Below are 16,440 nucleotides of genomic sequence, written 5' to 3' on the forward strand. Positions count from 1 at the left end.
TCGCTGCGCACGCCCATTCTAGATCTGTTTCAAACCTTTTTTGAATTTTGAACTTCTGGTTCTTTTCGTATTCTATTCAGCGTGCACGACCGGTAATTAAAATGTATTTCATTATTACGTAAATTACATAAAAATTACGTGGTATGTAATACATACATATTTTCAGGTAACAAAACGGCAATCAGGTTACTTCACTACTTCGACAAAAAAACAGAAGAAATACTTGTAAAAAAGCAAGATTTTTTGTTATTACGCATTCAAAGGAAGTCGGCACAGCACACGTGTGGCCATTTTCCGTTTTTTCTTGATCAAAGCCTCAAAGGTAAAAGGGCATGTTCATTGTTATGGAAGGCAGACCGACTTAACAACGGAATGAAGCCCGCGCTCCATAATCGAGTGTCTGGTGTCACATTTTCTAATGAGAATATGATAACTTCTACATATGTGTCTGGCGCACGAAAAAATCGGCCCCGAGTACTAGACTGCTCATTGTCGCCCGCCAATCGTCATGTAATGTTTCAAAGTTGTTGTTTGCATTAGCTTATTTGTTATTTCTTCACTGCCTAATTATTACATGTTTACCTATTCTGCTCGTAGCGATCAACAAATCGCGCGTAATTGGCGAGCAGTCTGTACTCGGGGCCGGTTTTTCGTGCGACACCTTATATTATTTCACTGCGATCAGCCACATAACGCTACAGTTGGCTAAACGAGAGATTTTACAGAATCAGGAAAATTACAAGTCTGTGGGAATTCTGTTATGAATAAAAACTCTGTACTCTAGGGGGGAAGCGAGTGCCCCCTCTAGGCGCTTTCCATCCTTCAATCACCTATGGTGCTAATTTTCAATTCTTCTTAAGAACCATATACCAAGCACAAGTGAACAGTGAACGAGTAAAAATGAATGGTTCTCAAAAAATAGCGATCACCAGTGAACTAGTTCCCTAGGATGAACGCGTTTGCCCATCTCTACTAGCGACAAACTGTCGAGTACGGGGCCTGAACTACACTGACTTGCGCCCGCGGAGCGCGACCGCGCCCGCCGGGCACAATTCTTGGATGAGCCTGGATGCAGGTGATCAGACAGGATGCTTACATACGTGTCACCTGTCAGAGTCGTTTCTAGACGTATCACGGGTCCCACATCACCCCACGCCGCACACCATTGCAGAGGCTCCACCAGCTTGAACAGTCCCTTGCTGATATGCAGGGTCCATGGATTCATGAGGCTGTCTCCATACCCGTACACGTCCATCCGCTCGATACAATTTAAAGCGAGACTCGTCCAAACGGGCAACATGTTTCGAGTGGTCAACAGTGCAATGTCGGTGCTGCCGGGAGCAGGCGGGGCGTAAAGCTATGTGTCATGCTATCATCAAGGGTATACGAGTGGGCCTTCCGCTCCGAAAGCCCATATAGATTATGTTTCGTTGACTGGTTCGTACGCTGACACTTGTTGGTGGACCAGCGGCAATTTGCGGAAGTGTCACGTTGATCGACTCTCTTAAGTCGTCGTTGCTGCCGTTCTTGTAGGATCTTTTTACGGCCGCAGCGATGTCGGAGATTTGATGTTTTGCAGGATTCCTGGTATTCACAATACACTCGTGAAATGGTCGTACGGGAAAATCACCGCTCCATAGCTACCTGGGAGATGCTGTGTCTCATCGCTCGTGCGCTAACTTAGCACCAGTCTAGATAACCTGCCATTGTAGCAGCAGTAACCGATCTAACAACTGCGCCAGACACTTGTCGTCTTATATAGGCTTTGCCGACCGCAGCGCCGTATTCTGCCTGTTTACATATCTCTGTATTTGAATACGCATTCCTGTACCAGTGTCTTTGTCACTTAAGTGTAAAAGCACTAGACAGAATAATTACCTTATAAGCAAATTAATTTCCTTTTGGGCAGAATACACTCGGACTATTGACTCAGGGCTTTGCGGAAGCTACATTGTTGTTAGAAGGTGTAAATGCGAAATGAATACTGCAAGCCAAATGCGCAGACGGTCGCTCCGAACATGGTACAGGCATCCTTCTCGTCTGACTCCCTGACGAAACACACACAATGGTGCAGCGGCAGCATCAAAACATCTCAGAGCAGCAGCTGCGGCTTCCAAGAGTCGAGGTTTGCAGCGCGGCTCAGTGTGAGGGGTCGGGAGCTGCCGAGAAGCGGTTCTCTCCTCGGTAGTTCCTTGTGAAGGGTGCCCTTCACACTGCGCTGCGCTGCACGCCGAGACTCTGGAAGGCGCAGCTGCTGCTCTGAGATGCTTTGATGCTGCCGCTGCTGCTACGCCGCCTGCTGCGTCGCTATGTGTGTGTTTCGTCATGGTGTCAGACGAGGAGAACGCCTCTCTTTTACCTCTCATGGGCCCGCTTCACACGGGAGCCACCGAGAAGCGCTTCTCTGCGGCGCACCGATCCTTCACAGGTGGTAGCGCGGCTGGGAGGAGAAACGGTTCCTTTGTTGACGCTTTGATTTCCCGTTACTGTAGCGGCGCCGAGTTTTACTTCCGTCATGCAGTCTGGTTAACAGGATACCCCTCTTTTACTTCTCTTACTGAATAAGAAAATCAAAATGTATGTATGTATGGTATTCCGCCCTATGGCAGGTCGTGTCATGGGTTAAGCCTCTTCCGCTTTTGTCTGTCCATAGCCAGTCTTTTCATTTCTGAATATTTGCCTTCTTTGTTATTGTCCAGCATTTGATATCTTCTTTTTCCTCTTCCCCCTTTTCCCTCCACCATTCCTTCTATTCCTTCCTGCAATAAACAGTCCCTCTTCAAACAATGTCCAATCCAGTTCCGTTTTCTCTTTCTGATGACTTTCAGCATGTTTCTTTCTTCTCCAACTCTTCTTAGCACTTCTTCATTCGTTACTCGGTCTTCCCATTTCACTTCTTCCATTCTTCTCCATACCCACTTCTCTAGTGCCTCTAATATTCTTTCGCCTTCCTTCCTCAATGTCCAGGTCTCCACACCATCTAGTGCAACGCTCCAGATGTAACATTTGGCAAGTCTTTTCCTCAGATCTTTGTTTAGTGGTCCACAAAGTAATTTCTATTTCCTCTTGAATACTTCGTTTGCCGTTGCAATTCTTTTCCTAATTTCTGTTGAGCAATACATACAGAGGGGTCCAAAAAAATGTATCCACTATTTAAAAGTCCATAATTTGCAAACTAATTGACGGAGTTGTCTCAATTTTGGTGAAAGTGTAGCTTAAAGTCCAACTTAAAGATATCACAGTAGGTGTTCAAAATGGTCACCATTAACATCCACACACAAACGATGCCGCCGAACTGCAGCACGAACTACTGACTACAACATGTTCAGTTGGATATTTGCACATGAATGTACGATGGAATCTCGAAGTTCATCCAATGTGCGTGGCTTTTGTCGATAAACGACGTCCTTTAGTGTTCCCCACAGGTAAAAGTTCAGAGGAGTTAGGTCTGGGGAACGCGGTGCACACTCCACAGCACCTCTACGACCTATCCATCTTCCTGGTAGATTTTTGTCGAGATACGCCCTAACACGATTTTGGTAGTGGGCTGGGGCACCATCTTGTTGAAAGTAAACTCTTTCGTCTCCATACAAGTCTCGGATGGCAGGTAAAATGGATGTCTGAAGCTTCTAAAGGTACACCTCACCGGTAAATGTGCCGTCAAAGAAGAATGGCACAATCAAGCCCCGTAAGACAACCCACACTGGCAAATTCACGGCTTTGTCTACATGGACGTTCGGATTTTCGGCGGCCCAGTAGATGCAATTGTCGCAATTTACTGTATCATTGAGTTTGAACTTTGCCTCATCAGACCACACAATCATCTCTGCAAATTCTTGCGTGTAGCAATCGTGGGATGTAGCACTTCCACTTTGCTGCCTTCAAAATTCGCCGAACACTTGAGCGACTCATACCAGTTTCACGGGCACACTGTCTCACAGACTTCTGTGGTGAGCGAGTGAATTGTTGTAACACACGACGGGACTTAGCTGCACATGTTTCTGTTACAGGTCGTCCAGATCGTTGTTTGTGTTCATTAATGTTTTCGTACTTAAAATACCGCTTCAAAACTGACTTCCTTTCATCGAATGCAAGCCTTGCGCCAGCCATGTTTACTCGAGTAACTAGGTGCAACTAAGAACAAAACACTATCTGGCGACTGCCATCTGACAAAATAAAACAACGCAACACAACGCTAGTGTGGCGATTGCCGGAACTACAAACTATTACCCTACCAAGGATGAGAACTCCGTCAATTAGTTTGCCAGTTATGGACTTTTAAACAGTGGATACATTTTTTGGACCCTTCTGTATCATCCATTATCACACTTCCCAAGTAATTGTAGTTATTCACTTGCTCTATTTCCTCTCCCCCTATTTTCATACGGCATTTTCTCCCCTTTCCTCCAATTACCATGCTTTTCGTTTTCTTCTTGTTAATCTTCATTCCATATTCTTCTAATTTTCTGTTTAGATCATCTAACATTTGTTCCATCTCTCTTGCACTCTCTACCATCACAACCATGTCGTCTGCATACTTATACACCGAGAAAATCGAAAAGAGGTAATTTAAAAGTAAATACTGGGTGCTGCCATTATACAAAGGAAGAACAGTTCAAGGTTTGCTAATAAGGTAACCAATGTACCCAGCTGTGTGGCAGCTACAAATGGTAACCATATTCGTGTCATCAAGACAGCTGACTGTGGGTCGCTTTATTACAACAACAAAAACATTTTTGCGAGATTGTTGCAGACTATGTGTAATTCCCACTACGGACTCATCATCATTGACGTTGGAGAAAACTGAAGATCGCCAGATTGATCTGTGTTCAAGAAATAATTGCTTCCTAACAAGGTAATTGACAATGAAGCAGCTGTATGAAGGCTGTGATTACTTTCCTCTTGTAATCGTCGGTGATCAAGGCTCCGGTATCTCATCTTTCTCACTGCATTAATAAGGATACAATTTCTTTTCAAAGAGCTTTCAGGTAGTGTCTCTGTAGGGCAGAACATATGTTGAATGTGTTTTGACATACTTGCTAAAGACTGCAGAATTTTTGATCGGTGTGGCACAGTTTTGTTCGTGATCGGGAAAGTTACTGATTTGAAGATGCTTTGAGTACTTGTGTGTTCCATCACATGTCAACAGATCCAACACAAGTGGGAAGAAATTCGAGAGACGCTCACCAGTTGTCTTCTCTGAAGAACGTTTTCCTCCAACGGCCGTAGAAACCTTTAATTTTCTGCGGTCTACCTGAATACTCCTCATACTCCATTTTGTATATTGATGGTTGTTTTCCAGCATCACAGACGAAATCATTTGTACCGACGTCCGTGTCTCTAGCCAAGAGTACGTCTTACACGACCGTAGTGCCAAATAACAGTGAGCAGCAATCCCAATACGTCACGAGCCGACTTTTGAAAGGCGAGGTTACCTGCTGCACGGCCGGTTTTGTTTTAAATACAAGGAATGGTCCCAGGGGCAAAGTGGGCAGCGGTCATTTTAAGAGGCCTGGCCACAACGTCTCTGTCGCCAAACAGAAACATGTGGAAGGTGTAAATGGCAACAGGACAATATTAATTTATTTACTGACAAAAAATAAATCCGCCTTTTCCATGACTTGTCTCCGAGAAAAGGAAAACAAAACATAAGGCTATGCTTCCGTAGCACGCAAATGTGGCTTCGGTACTCCACGAACGCTGCTGCCCCCTCTTCATATGTCTTCTCGCAATGTCGTGTAGGTGCTGCTATCTGCTCAATCTCCTACCTGTGAATGTATCAAATTTGTCTCCCGCGACTAATAACGCATCGTAAAAGATTCTCCGCAAGAAGTTCGAAAAGTATTGGCTGTACTTAAGGTTCTTCACAACAGCACAATGACGACCGTTTAAATAATTACAAAAAACCATGAGTCCTCTGACATCGCCTCCAAACAAATAATGAATTGCGTGATCTCTGATCCACGTGACAGAATTGTTTCGTCCTCGGGTAATAAACAGCGTCCGGGTAGAGGAGAGTGCGTGAATCGACATAAGCAGGCGACATCAGTAAAAAGAGAGCCAAAATTTGACGCACAAAATACCAGATCTCTTCCGCCGGCTCACATTGTAGCCGTTGTTCGTCTGTATTCTGAACGTTGCAATTCACACATAAAGGCGAATGTGCAAGATGGGTCCTATTGAATCTCTCTCGAGTAATCTGTTTTCTGTTCACCGTCACGTACAAGGTCGAAAGTACGTCTGACTCTAGGGTTCCCGCGTTGACAGTCCGCCATACTATGTTCCAAACCACGGGAGGACGTGTCAATTCGACATCAGGCGACCGGCGGTGAAGTAGTGTACGGTAGATGTCAGTGGCCGCTGGTAAGCGAGAGATAGAGAGAACGTCCCGTAGGTAGCCATACTATAGGTAAAGCCTCCAGAAGTAGGAAAATGGCACCAGTATCTCAGTAAGCACCACCGGAGGGTCAAGGAAAGATGGTGCCTCCACCAGTAAGCCAACGGGGCTGGTCGACCATCGTCGCCAAAGCTTGCGATGCATACCAGCGTATAGAGACATAGCTCGGTCATGGAAATTGACAAGACCAAGTCCACCCATTCTTTAGGAACAGTGAGGGAGTCGTACCGAGTCTTAAATGTCATTCCACAGCTTATAAATGAACCGAATGCTTCCATGAGGTTCCGAGCTGTATTTAGGCATCTGTAGCGTTTGCGCCATATACGGAATTCGTGACGCCTGATAGACATTAATAAATTCGGTCCGTTTATGAAGGTCCAAAGCACGGAGACAATGATCCATAAATCCAGCATGGATGTGTTGCAAGAGGCTCCAATAATTATGGGTTGTTGTGCGTGAAATGTCGTCTGTGAAGTCGATGCCAAGACAGCGAATTTTATTGCACGGTGTAAGTTGGGCGGCGACGCTTACAGGTATCATTCCAGTGCAAATATTCTCAAGGCCGTCGATTTATGTACATTTATACGGCTCCCTGAAGCTGCACCATAAATGGCTAGTGTAACATCCCAAATAAGAATGTCATGATAATTTAAAGTAGGGAACAGTGTTATCCTGACAGGTACGACAACTTTGACAATAATATAATACCTTAAAGTTTTGATGAACACCAATTTCAATAATTACTGAGTATGTCATGATATAAAGCTAGAAAGAAAGAAAGGTGATTTTTAATTAGCTATCAAACATCTCAGTAATAACTGCAAATCAGTACGACGAAAGTTAAGTCCAAAGTAATATGTTCGTCAGAGATAACATTTATTGTGAAAGAGAATTGTAAACGCTGCGAAAAGGAAATTCAATGCTTCTACAATGCTCGATCATGGAAATGTTAGTCGCTTGCTAGCTTGCTTGATATCAAGACGTGAGAGAGCATCGTTTGTTATAGTACTACAAACGGAACGCTACGAGACTGTTTCTATTTTAGAAAAAGTAATATTGTGTGATAGAGATGCGCGGACTTTGTTCTCAGTTATTCTGACTTGAGAACTTGAACTGAAGTGATATTCTGATAGTGTACGACGAGTTAATGAACTTTAAATATTGGAGATATTGTTGGACTCAGGCGTCATCAAAGTGAACGGTTACAACGAAGAATGGACATAGTATCGAAGACTGCAATACCTGATTAGCCTGGAGTAGGAAACATTAATACGACCACACGAAGATAATACAAATAAGCCGATTGTAGAAGTTGTCGTAATTGTCGCGATCTCCGAATTGAAAAGAATTGTAATTGATCTGATCCATCGGTGTGCGTGTGGTGTGATGATTATAAACTAATTGTTAAGAAGGAACAATAAAATTGTTCGTCAGTAATGGCAATCTCGCGTGTTGGCTTCATCATTAATTGAACTGTGTGATAGTTGATAATCAAAATTAATTAACTGTGAACATTTTAATTGAAAGAGTGACTTGATGAACATTGAGCATTGAAAGGAGTGTTTCGCCGAAATAATATCACGACGCTCGAAACCAAGATAGCATTATAGGTTATCTCTGGATTTACGTTGTGCCGTAGTGAACAATTCTGCCTAGCAACGTAGAAACAACTACTGATACTAAACCGCAATTGAATTTTGCCTCGTTTCAGTGGTGTGAAACGACGCCGGTAATGAATGATTCACTCAATACTGCAATAACTAACTAACCGGGTGTAGCAAATCATCATAAAACCATAACAGACAATTAAAACCAGCAGTTCGCATCGCTGAGAAGACTGTGAGGACTCACAAACGGACTTTCGTACATTACGCGAAGAACAATTTTCTTTAGGGATTTTCAGGTGCTGTTCCACGTTATCCGACGGGGACTACCGTCACTGTGCCTCGCGTCTCCATTCCACCGACAGAGCTGTACCAGTAGCGGCTCAACATCAACAGCGACAATCCAAGGCTCTGCGTGCATCATGCTCATTACGGAATGTTAACATCAGATCATCTGCATAAGACACGCACCTAAAAACGAAGCCTTAAAGAGACAAACCCGTGAGGCGGTGTTGCAGACCGCACAACAAAGGTTCTAATGCTAAAGCGTGCGATATTGTCGATAATGGGCATCCCCATCTAACAGAGCGGCGACTCTGCAAGGTGTTAGATAGTCTACCGTTAACAAGCACTTTCGATGTTGCGCCACGTAGGAGACGGAGCACCACCTCGACGAAAGTGCCCAGGTAATGCATATTCTGAAGAACAACAGTTAAGTGCATGCCATTGATATGCTCAAATGCTTGTGACTGAAGTATATCACAGGAAGTGCTCCCGGTAACGATGCACCTTAGCGAGAGCAATCCGGCCCCTACAGCGGCACAGGGCGACGCGGATATTATGTATCCCACCCATCGATGTCTGATCCACTCGTAGGACACGAGGGCGTTGTATGCGGAGTCCGAGCTGCCAGTAGATATGAGGATTTTCATATCACGTTTCAACAAAATTAATGGGCAGTAATTCGTAATACATTATCCTCTGCGAGGTTTACGGATTGGGATGATGACACCTTCCACAAAGGCAGCAGGAAGTTGCACCTCTGGCGTCATGAACTCTTGACATATAGTAGTCCAATAAGGTTCCAATGGGCTCTGGAATGTCCTATAATACTCCAGGGGTAACCCATCCAGTCGTGGTGATTTATTGAGGGCCCCTTTTCCTATGGCATCGATCACTTCTTCTACAGTTACCTGCTTTAGCAGTCCCTGTTGGAGTTCCAGAGTAACCACGGCGTGCGTCTAACCAACGATGGTCTCTGGATCAGATCTCTTCTCCGCGTACAGGTGAGCATAATGGGTAACGTGACGGATGCCATCTTCTGTCATCATCTCATGGCTCAATGTCCTGTCTCTACGCTTTCTTTCTGTGGCTACATGGTACACGGAGGGCCGTTCGTTGGTGATTCCGACTGTTTGACGTGTACGGATGATGGTCCCTTACAAGTGTTGACTTGTCAACGTCACAGTCTTTGCTTTTGCTCTGTTGGCAGTCATCTTGCGGTCCGGTGATGGGGGCATAACGGAACACTGCCTGAGGACGGCGTAGTAGAACTCTGTAGTGCTGCGCCTCCATGCCGCAGCTTCCCTACTAAACGTGTTCAAGTTGCGTCGAAGGCTAGGCTTGGCACAGTCCAGCCACCACTGTAAAGCAGAAGTATACGCTCCTCGTACTCGTAGGCTCAGCTCCACGTGTCTCCCACCACCGCTTGACATTCCGGTGGGGTCAGGTGAGCGGTGTTAAATTTACACGGGTTTCAGCTCCGCCACACCTGTTGGTGTCAAAGTGTGATGGTACAGAAGTAAGCACTGTGGTCAGTAAATACTGCTGGCTACAACTCGGCTGCCGTGGCCGCATCCCTACGAGAGCAGGAGGTATATATCATGTCAATTCTGCTAGACAAATGTTCTGTGAAGTGCGTGAAACCGGGTCCATCAGCATAAATGATTTCCCAAGTGTCCACCAAGCTCGCGAATGACAGCCTCGAGAGCTGGGCATGGTGAAAGGTGAGAAATTGGTGCTTGATAGATTTATACAATTAAAATCGCCTCCAATCAACACATAATCCATCCTGCCTTGGCATAATTGCGTTAATTCCTCAGGAAAGAATAGCAAGCGTTCACACCATTGCTGGTTCTGGACGGTACGCAAACATTGACGAGGTGTATCCCTTGGACTGTACGCGCCATGGTACTGGCGTGCAGTAAGTAACGTACATCTGTGGCTATTAAATCTTCTTTAAGAAGTATTGCGTCGCAACTGCCCGTACCTGTCGCGTGTGATATGCATGTAATGTATCCAGAGATGTCCAGGAAGGCAAGAACGTGTACCTCTTGCAATAAGCCCACGTCTATGTCGACTGCATAATGTGTGTCGCGTAAAAATGACAGCTTCGCTCGCGGCCGGATGGTGTTGATGTTGATAGTCGCGAATCAATATGACTGTCGTTCGCCCTCGAATGCAGCGGCAGTCATCACTGTACGGTCATCCCGACGCCACCCTGTTGTCTCTATTATAATGCTATCCACAGGGAGATAGCAAATGATGTGCCCACCAAAGAATCGTCTTCCACGTCGTCTGCCCACGAGTCACTGGAGAGGGCTCTCGTTGTGTTACATCGGCTACCAAAGAGGCCCTCGTCGTGATTCTTCGCGTTTGCGACAGTGTTCCCTCGCCCCCCTTAATCTCCGAGCGGGTGTCCAGTAGAAGAATAATCCATCGTCTCAGTTCCAAAAGAGGGAACAGTGTTAGCCGACGACTCCGTAGCAGGAGCGTCGTGTCCACAAGAGACAGTCGTCAGACGGCGTCCGCCGGCGTTTCTTGTGTTTGCGGGGCGAACGCTGCTTCAGAATGAGCGTCTCCATGTCAGAATGTCAGTGTAAATGTGCCTCCTCTGCGCCTTCCGAGAGGAAATCTTGGGCGGGTATGACTCGTGAATTAGCATCCATCCGCTTGTTGTGCGGTGCCAGTTGGTCTTTGTGTTTCTTGACTCCCGCTGCAGCGAGCGGGCAGTATGTGCCTCGTCAATAACGTGTCCGTCTGTCTGCGGTGGTAATCTATCCTGATCCCCACCGCCAGACGTCGAAGATGCCGACACTTGCGCATAAGTAATTGGTAGAATCGAGGGAGGAACATGTTGTATCGCTTCTCCTGATGGAATCTCGATGATCCGCCGCTGCAAACAATCTTCTCCACATCCTGAGCATGTGCACGGTTGTCCATCGCACATGATACTTGCGCGACAACTGGCAATGTTTAAGTATGAAGGAATGTGCTTCGTGAGTTCGATTTTGATCTGTCTTACGCTATTGAGTACAGGATACGTTGTAAAAGTCTGCTACTTCTCAGCCACGTGGCTAATGACAGTCCCGTACGGCTTAAGAGCGGAAACACCGGACTCGGCGGGTAACTCAAAAGTTAGTTCGAATACTGGAGGGTGATCATGTCTAATCCTACATGTTCAATTGTAACAGCGCCGGTATGTCCATCTGAGTACCTAACTGTAGTTTGCCGGCAGCACCGGTAACCACCTTCGTGCATGCTTCTTCGTCAATAATTTTAACATTGACTGCACTGGTCGCGATTGAAAAGTGAATACTAGTGATGTCCTCTGGGTCTAGACGTAGTTCATCACACAAGAAGATTCTTCTTTATACGCTCGCGGTCGTGGATATACGGCTTGGAATGTAATCGTGATACTGTTATCCTCTAGGAGTTCGCCATGTTACTTCAATGAACTTCACATAAGCGACTCGCGCTCGCGTGACGTAAGCAAACTCGCGCACGCCATTAGACCGGCGGGCCGCTCTGTCGTTGATCGCCTATTGTTTAAACAAATGCTTTGCCAGCGGAAGCGCCACTAAAAAGTGCTCCCCAGTGGCTCCTTATGAAGGCGATTGCAGGTAAAACAAACACGAGACAGACAGGGCTGTATTGAAGCCGTGGCGAGATAGGCCCCCCACCAAGGGCGCAGGAACAGAGAGGCCACAAAAAAAATGACCAGACGAAAAAATCCAAGAAAGAAATAAGATACATGAGTTCTTTTACCCCTTGTGTTTCTACATTCTGCCTACGAAAAAAAGCATTACCTTCGGTGCGCGACTGTAAACGTACGCTGTTGTCACAGTGCGTTATTTTGTTGAAGTTCCGTAGCAACAGTAAGCACGGTTCATACAACAGCAGCGTACATTGTAAGAGGTTCGAGGAGATGTAATTTCGATGTATTGTTCATGCGCTGCCTGCGATATGCAAGGTATAAGATGGTTCAAATGGCTCTGAGCACTATGGGACTTAACATCTATGGTCATCAGTCCCTTAGAACTTAGAACTACTTAAACCTAACTAACCTACGGACATCACACAACACCCAAGGTATAAGAGAATCGCTGACCAGAGAGCAGTGTTGACTCAGTAGGAATGTGTAGCTGTAGCAGTAAGTTGTTGCTAGTCTGTGTCTGGTCTGGAGTCTGCTCTGGTCTGGTATAGTGTATCATGTTGGCTGGGCCGGTCGCGGTGCAGCGATGCCGGAGTCTGAGTATTATTGTATAAGGTAAAAAGCAGCCTCGCGCATATCTAGTAATGTTATGTGAACTTCCATGTAAATCTTTTGAAAATGTCCTAATAATAATTTTTGTGACATAAAGTAATTTCCAACAAGCATTCATTTCAATTTAAAGAATTTACTAATTTCTCCAATCCATGATCATTCCGATTGTTGCAAAAGAAAAATCAGTTGCTTCCTTTCATAAATGACATCTTTCGGTCAGCATTGCACAGAGCTGTGCCGGAAAAAGTTATTGTAAGAGCAGATAGTTGGCGACTTTATTGAGGTAAGAATTTTTGCTTTTTATTCAGAATGATCTTACAGGGCCATGACGCAGCACTGCTGTCGTCCAAAATTTACCAGGTTACTCAATTTATTTTTTATTACGAGGTTACGGAATTTTATTCTGTTTTGAGCTTACGCTAAATATGAATGAATTTTGAGCTTAGATTAAATCAAAAAGAATTTTGTAGGCAGGTCCCAAAAGAGAAAGAATTTTGTGGGGAGGTTACAACATAGCTCACTAATATTCAGCGATGGAGTTTGTAGAGTCATCGACGCCACTGTAGAGCCTTGTACCTCAAGGAAGCAAGGGAGAGGATGTTGTTCTGGGTGGCCGGTGTCCTCTTTCAGCAACACAAATGCACACGTGGGTTAATACAGTTCTTTATTTACGTAAACTGGATACTTAACTTGAATAGAGTCCATGTGTTGTGGTACAAGCTCATCAGTAGGAGTCCTCTTGCAGACAATATCGGTAATCCCGCTATTACAAACTTAGACTCGCTATGACCACTAATCTGAACGCTATGTACTGTCGTAACCTGCGACGTGAACTGAGCCCGCTCTGTGAATGCACTGACAAACTCGGAAGTGAGTCAGTGAGGCCCTCTGGTCACCGGCGGCGGCCTAAGTACATGCTGTCGAGAGGGCGTTTTGCGGCGTGTTGGTTGTCAGTGTGTCTCTGACCTCTATCGTGATAGGCGTGCTTCATCCAGCGCTACTTCTTTGCCGACCTGTGTGCTGGCGACAGCTTACGCCAGCACTTAGTTCTTGCTGCTAATTCGATACTGTATTGTAGTATCTCAACGAAATGCAGGCGGGCGCCGAAACGAAAATGCTATTTCAATGATGGTTTGCTATTTTTCCCGATTTCTGCCGATTGATGAGTGGAGCGAGAGAAGGTGGAGGTACACAAGGCGATTCAGTTGCCCCTACCGATGACGTTTTGTTCAACCCGCAACGTAATATCCAGCATTCAAAAACCACGTGCGAGATATTTATTTTCTGTCGCTCCCTAAGCCCATACTATTTAGCCCTGCAGAAAAAATGGGGAGGAGCTTTATGTAGCAAATGTAATGTACTTAAATGTTACTGGGATATGTTTTCGCTGGAGGCCACGGTTTTCGAGTTATTGAAGAAAAACTTACAAAAGTGACGTTTAAACGCACCTCCACCCACATTCATCCCTCACCAGACTGGATTTCTAGTATGTTGTTCGTGGCACTCCCTTCTGCCACTGTACTTCGTATAGACGTGTTCTCGATATTGGAGCTTTTTCGGTAGCTATTGATTGGTCCATTATAGTCGGCTATTTCGTTAACATTGCCAGTTTAAACGTGCCCTCGAGGGTACTGCAAGAGAAACGACTTTTGTAGACCTTACACTAAAACTAATTATGTTGACAATGTGATCCAAACTTAACCCTTACATGCACAGTAGTTAAATAGTCTGAAAACCTGACGAATACAACGCTGTAATTCTTTATTTTTTCTATTAACATTCACAAAATTGTTAGATAAAATTTACAAAAATATCAGTTTTACAATTTTTAAGTGCTCGACTAAGCCGTTGGCACAATAAGGCCAGTCAATGAAGACCAAAAAAGCTCGAATGCGGTGGGAAGTAACTCGTGGAGTGGCAAATTCTTGTACAGTGGTAGGAGGGAGTGCCATGAAGAACGTACTAGAAATCCTGACCAGAGGGAGCTGAGTACTGGAGTGGTTGGGCGTTTGAAGGGCACTTTTGTAGGTTTTCCTTAAATAACTCAAAAACTACGGCCTCTAGCGATAAGGTGTCACAGTACAAAATTTAACTACATTAAACTTCCCGCAAAAACGTCTTGTTCATTTTTTTCTGTAAGACTAATAGTTTGCGCGTAGCGAGTGGGAGAATATGAAAATCTCTAGTGTGGTTTTTGAAGGCCAGATGTAATATTGCGGGTTCCATAAAACCACGTCTGTAGGGGCAGCCGAATCATCCCGTATGTAGTTCACTATACCGCCCAGCAATTATATTTACTTTGAAACTTTTTCGTCTCCCAGCGTACCGAATATTTAGACAACTTCTGAGAATGCAGCCAGATAAAGTGTTCGACAATCTCTGATATTTCGCCAAATCTGCACCCCGTCAGTTTCAAGGCACAAATGAAACGAAAGATCGCTGTGCATGGAAGCTTTTGCCAATAGCACTTTTCAATACTGCTTCATTTTCATGAAACCTATTAACAAAATAAAATTTGCTGAATCCGTAAAAAGAATTGCCGAAATAAAGTTTTGCTGGGGGAAAGGGAGACGGGAGAGGGGGGAAGGGGAAGTCGCAGATATGGCACTTCTGCAGGGGCTGCCCAAGCACCTCGGTACGGCTCTAGAGATAGAAAGAAGCAGTAATTTTGGAAATTTGTAGTAAGTTACTGTGGGACCAAACTGCTTGATCTAACTTAAACTAAATTACGCTAAGGACAACACACACACACCCATGCCCGAGAGAGGACTCGAACCTCCGACGGGAGTAGCCGCGCGAACCGTGATAATGCGCATCAGACCACGCTGCTACCCCGAGCAGCAAACAATACTGAAGACAAGCTTGAGGGGGAATTGCAAAGTGGGCGTTACTGTTGTCAACAGTTCGTACTGTGGGTACGTGCAACAAGTATGTCTCCAAACAAGGCGGACAGCACATACCATCTACATTCACGCTGTTATATATATGTCTCCAGGTCAGTACAGATAATAGATGGGCTGGAGTGAGAAATCAAACGGGATTCAATTGCTCTGTCACGAGTCACTGGGGCCACGGGCCCTTTACACCCAAGTAATAAGAAAATATCCCTGAACCCCGTCCGAAGTTTTGACGGTTGTCTTCGTGTGTGTGTGTGTGTGTGTGTGTGTGTGTGTGTGTGTTTGTGTGTGTTTGTGTTTTTAAGTACTCCCAACTTCGTGACTGGACCTACTGTGTATTTAGTGGAAATGTAAGGAAGGCTCTTTACTTGACCCTTAATAAGGACTGTGGACTATGGTCCTCTAGCTCCCAGGAGCTGCTTGTTCCTCTGATTTTTAGGTACTGTGGGATTTGTACGATTGCTTTGGCACTCTCACTTGGGGCCAGCGTCGCGGTGCGACGAATCCTGTGTTTTCAAGGGGTCGTGACGTAGGACGCAGCGCTTCAATTTCGTCCAAAAGTTTTTGCGTAACTCCGGTAATGTTTATTTTATTTATTTATTGATTTGTCCATATAAATCTCTTTTTAAGTACATATATTGTACACAGGATATTGGACAGAAAACCTATTTAGCTATTGGATTTTCAAATGTCAAACATACATTTTATAAATTTTTATGACAAATTGGATCTATACAGTTAATAAATACAAATTTTTGAAATACTGTATATTTATAACTTATTTCTACAATTAAAGATACAAATTACATTTTATCTTGCATAAGATACTGTGAGATTGAATAGTAGCAGTTTTTCAGATGGTAGGATGTCAAAGACTTTTTAAAGCTTTGTAGCTCAGTAAGACATTTTATATGTCTTGGTAATCTGTTGTAAAGTTTTGTTCCTGCATGATATACACCTTTTTGGCATAATGTGGTGTTACATTGATTGACATGT

The sequence above is a fragment of the Schistocerca americana genome, chromosome 4 (assembly GCF_021461395.2).
Source record: "Schistocerca americana isolate TAMUIC-IGC-003095 chromosome 4, iqSchAmer2.1, whole genome shotgun sequence".
NCBI classification, from domain to species: domain Eukaryota; kingdom Metazoa; phylum Arthropoda; class Insecta; order Orthoptera; family Acrididae; genus Schistocerca; species Schistocerca americana.